Source organism: Dipodomys merriami, unplaced genomic scaffold (genome assembly GCF_024711535.1).
Source record: "Dipodomys merriami isolate MVZ:Mamm:240054 unplaced genomic scaffold, mDipMer1.0.p SCAF_40, whole genome shotgun sequence".
Lineage (NCBI taxonomy): Eukaryota > Metazoa > Chordata > Mammalia > Rodentia > Heteromyidae > Dipodomys > Dipodomys merriami.
In genome coordinates, this window is record NW_027205604.1 from 3,904,964 (window position 1) to 3,910,256 (window position 5,293).

The 5,293-nt window shown below is 41.4% G+C and overlaps 1 pseudogene; it reads right to left on the minus strand.

The window, feature by feature from the left end:
• Positions 1-1,070: 1,070 nt before the first annotated feature.
• Positions 1,071-2,152, minus strand: LOC138806530 (protein SET-like; annotated as a pseudogene).
• Positions 2,153-5,293: the final 3,141 nt, after the last annotated feature.

The following is a 5,293-nucleotide window of genomic DNA, read 5'->3' on the forward strand; positions in this document are numbered from 1 at the left end:
GCTGGGATACCTAAGGCTTGGGCACTGCAGTAGTCAGAGGCCCTGCTCTCTCTTATCAGGAGTGACTTCCTGCACCTAAAGACAGGGAAGTTGTAATGTTGGTTCTTGCAGCTAGCAAAGTACTCAGCATCAAGGCCCTGCCACCTGTTGACTGTTGACTTCTCATCAGGTTAAAGCTCTCATCCAGTCCCTTTGAGACACCACATGAGACACCACAGTCTTTTGAAATTTATATAATGAAACATTTTTAAAATTGTACCCAGCAAAATGTACACTTTCAACTTTTAAAACGGAGCATCATCTTTCCAATGAAAAGAAAATTTAAAAATAAATAAAATTACAGTAGAGAATGTGAATTTTGAGTAAGATTCTAGGGGGGTCTATTGATTCTCCTGTAGTGATAGAGCTCAAGTAATCAATAGGAGAGGATTTTTACCTTAAAAAGACCCTCTAGAACTGCAATGATGTCTATTAAATATCACAATTACACCTGTAAGTAGAAGCCATGTTGTCAGAATGCCCGTAACACACCCAAACATCTCAAACCCATCCTTTGCTGACCTTTTATAATCCCAATTTGTTTTTTCTTTTTTATAATCCCTTTTACACTTTTCTTCTTCTTATTAAACAAAGGGAAATAAAGATACACATTGGTAATACTAACAGTTTATAGTCACACAGAAACACAGTGTAATCTCTGGGTCCAATATACAGAGAAAGGAGGAAAAAAGCTACTCTGTGCACTACTACACAGGGCCTAGTACTCACAACAGAGCAGAGTAACTGGAGGGTTTTCTTTGTGCCTACGGAGTACAGTGGTAGTGATGGTGTTGATTCCATACACTTTTTTTGTTGAGACAGAAAGGGATAAAAATGAATTTAGAACAGAAAGGTATGGAGATTATTTTCCCATTTTATTCTGAGCAAGGTATTTTCACTCAAATCAGTGTTGAGAAGAGACCTCAAGAACAGGGTGATTGAGCACAGAGAGGGAAAAGTCTACAACTCCCCCCCCAACCCCCCCCCCCCCCCCGCTTTTAATGAGGTTTGGAAACCATCAATGTTTTCTATTAGTCATCTTCTCCTTCATCCTCCTCCCCTTCCATCATTGTCTTCCTTTCCTTCCCTCCCATCCTAATCCCCTTCTCTATCAGTATCTTCCAATCCCTCTCCCTCCACCCCTTCTCCCCCTCCTCCTTTTTCCTCATCATCAGTGTCAGTAACCAGGTAGTATAGAACCAGGCTGAACATCATCTTTGATGACCTCTACCAACTCATCTGTGCCAGCATTAGAATGGTCAATAAACCAGGTCAAGGAGCGCTCGGTTCTTCCTGCTGCTTCTTCCTGCTGGCTTTATTTTGTTTGGTGGAGTCTTTTGTCAGACCCTTTCCAGATTTCCATTTTATTTCAGTCTAGTTTGAAGATGTATGCCGTTCTCACTCAGGATGAAATTCTTTGGCTATAACTTTATTTTCAAAGTAAGGATTTTCATCCAAAAAATATCTGTCACCTGACTTTGTGTCTTCACATTCTGTCATTTCGGTTTTGGTCTTGTCCAGCAGGCCTTTCTGTCCCTCCTCCAGCAGCGCAGACACTTGTGATGGTAGATACACACTGTTCTCTCCAGATCTCAGATTTGGGCGACCAGTTTTGCCCTCTTCTGAAGACAAGGCTGGCGGAGTTGATTGCATCTGTGTTCTACTTTCATCATCTTCTCACTGGCCTGTCATTAAGTCTCCTTCATTGTGAACTTCATGGATAAGTTCAGTGGCTTCCATGAGTTTTGATTGCGGTTCCCTAGGCTCCAGGTGATTGGAGTTGAGTTCGTTTCCTGGCTTTGTCGGGCCGCGCATGCGCGGTGGGGGGAGCGCTGGGAATGCGAAGGGGCCAAGCGGGCGAGGGGGCGGCTTGGTACCCAGGCTCACTCGCTCGCCTGCTCCGTGGCTCGCAGGCTCCCTCAACTTGGCCCTGGCCGCCAGTTGCAGAGCCGCGAGGCGGCCGGTTCCCTGGCCGGAGCTGCTTACCTGCAGGGGAAGGCGGCGAGGCCGCCGTGGCAGGCAGCTTGCTCTCCCACTAGCCCTCCGCTCTGCGCGCTGGGCGCTGCGCTCAGCTCTCAGGCTGCGGTCAGCCTGCTCGCGGCTGCCTCCCTCTTCTTCCCTTCCTTTCTTCTCCCCCCCCCCCCCTTCGCCTCTCCCTTCTCTTCCCTTCCCTTCCTCTCTTCCCCTCTTCGCCTCTCCCTCCTTCCTTCTCCCTCCTCTCCTCCCTCTATTCTGCTCCTCCCCTTCCTCGCCTCCCCCTCCTCTCCTCCCTCTGCCCTGCTTCACCCCCTGTCCCTTCCCAGCTCCCAGTCCTCACTTCACCCCTGCCCCCTCTTCTTCTGAAAGGCTAATGAAGTCTTCTTATTCATAATAATGTCAGTTCTGTCATCTATCTATCTTATATCTGTCTGTCAGTTTTCTTTGTGTCTGACTTCACTGGATTTGTTCCCTTTGTTTTGGGAAGTCCCCTGAAAAACCTGCCTTCTATCGACAGAGCTGAAAGTTCCATATGTTCTTCATTTTGCTTTATAGCGCTGCCCAGAGTCCAGAGTGCATGGTTTCAGTGCTGGGGAGCCCACCCATCTGCACTATGACCTCATTTCTGTTTTGGTCTTAGAAGCTGCCTAGATTACTTTATAATGGGTATTTTACTAGCCATTATCTTCATATTTATACTTCACAGTCAGTATCCGGTTATTTTGGAAGCTACCAAATAATCCTTCAAAGCGTTCCTTCTTTTTTAAACTGTCTGGGATCATCCACCCCTCCCCCCCCCCCCCCCCCCCACACACACTAAGAAATTACAAAGGCTAGGAAACTTCTCAGCTCGTTTCTTTAGAACATGGAATATCTAATTTCTCTCAGAAGGACAGTGAGTATTTCCAGGGAGCCTAGGATTGTAGTCAAGAAAGAATTTTGACGATAACCTTGTCAACTGCATATATTGACCTATTATGGGTATAGTAGCAATAGCCCTGGGATATATAGGTATGGAATATTGGGAAATTCAGTTAATTAGTTGGAGGGCTGTTTGTGTATGTATGTAGGTATTTGTTTGCATAAATGTGTATATAGACACATAGATGGCCTCTAATGTGAAAGAGTTGAATTTACTCTGTATTTGGAAGTCTTCCACTTTAATCATATCCAGAATCTTTGGACTTCATTTCCAAATTCTGAATTCTCAGTTTCAGTAGTTACAAAATGCTGAATAAATATAAATAATAATTAAACCTTCAAAGAATTATAAAAGAAGTAAATTTATAGTTTTTTTTCTGAGAGTTTAAGTTGATAGGATGTTTTGATAGATCAGTGGCAGCACATATATCCAGTTGTAATTTTATAAATGAAGGGACATTGGTTGCTCAGGTTCATACCTAATCACAACTTAGCTTTTTCCAATATTATAACTTTCTAAGTCCCTTTATTGTAGTTTCTTAATTCAAGAAAGAAATAACTTAAACCCTATGTATGTATGTGTGTATGTATGTGTGTGTATGTATGTATGTATGTATGTATGTGTGTGATACCATTTTCTATAGCTTTTCAAAAACTTAGGTTAAACTTTTTGTAAGGTCACTGTAAGTCATAAAGTCAGTAAACTTTAGATATTTATGTTTGAACACTTTTTTGCACTTCACAGGAAGTTGCAGAAACATAAATATCCAGAGTATTCTTAGTGCTATATAGGGCTGTATCCAATTTATATATTTTACAGATGAGAAAAATAGAGATAGATAAGAGGCCTAAGGCCTGTGACTGGCCTTCTGTGTAGATCTGACACTAGAACCTTGTGCTTATCATGGTTAAGATGGTGGTTCTGTTGATTATTGTGGTGATTCAGAGTGTTCAATGCCTCCATTTTGACTATCTCTTGTGCAGTGTAATTTTTGCTATGGTAAGCATATTTCGGATTCCAGAAAAAAAAATTAGAGAGGGTTTTTGTTTGTTTTTGATTTTTTCGTTTGTGAGTCATGGGGCTTGAATTCAGGGCCTGGGCACTGTCTCTGACCTTCTTTGCTCCAGGCTAGCACTCTAAACTTTGAGCACAGCTCCACTTCCATTTTTCTGGTGGTTAATTGGAGACAAAAGTCTCATGGACATTCCTGCCCTGGCTGGCTTTGAAATGGGATCCTAGATCCTGAGTAGTTAGAATTTGTGAGCCACCCATGCCTGGCTCAAGAGAGGTTTTTTTGTTTTGTTTCTTGTTTTGTTGTTGTTGTTGTTTTTTAATTTATTAGTATTAATTAGTTGCACAAGAAGAATTTTGGTGTGACATTTCTGTACATGTATACAATGTGTCCCAATCACAATCTCACCCTAAAAGAAATAATTTTTAAATAACAGAATTGAGTACTTTCATGCTGGAAGCTATGATTTATTCTGGCATATAGGCTTAGATTTAGGCTTTGAATTTCTACACTTTGTGTCTATTAATATTATACGGAAATATAGGTCTTCTCTTTTTAAAAAGTTGATGAAAACATTAATGTCATAGAGTGGGTGGTGAGGCCATTTAACGAGTGTTCTGATTAAGAGGCTGTTATTACCCAGGCACTAGTGGTTTATGCTATAATCCTAGCTACTCAGGAGGCTGAAATCTGAAGATTGCAGTTCAAAGCTATCGTAGACAAGAAAATCCATGAAACTCTTATCTCCAATTAACTATGAAAAAGTTGAAAGTGGAGCTGTGGCTCAAGTGGGAGAGCATTAGGTTTGAGCAAAAAAGCTGAGAGGTAGTTCCCAGGCCCTGATTTTAAGCCTCATTAATGGCACATGCACGCGTTTGTACACAAACACACATGCACACACACACACACACACACACACACACACACACACACACACACACACACAGAGCCATTATTGTTTTTGCATATGCAGTGCAGTCCTTTCTTCTTGACTGGCAGATTTTGACATAATATTTTATAATAAATTAATAATCCTGACATTTATTTAAAGCAGAAAAGCAAATCTTCAACATTATAATGGCTTATTAAGAGTTATGAGATGACAGTGATATGTTCTGAAAATAATGCCAGATGGAGATCAAATAAAGGAAGCAGAGATAAGACTCCCACTGACAATGAGTACTGAAATGCTTGTGTGGAAATACTGGTAACTAAGATTCAGCTGATCTGTTTTCTTAGATATTCTCTGCCTCGTTCTGTATTTCACTATTATCTCTTCCCAATTTTTGTCTTCTCTTTCATTTTCTGCCTAGATATGTTAATACTTAACTTTTTCTTCAGTA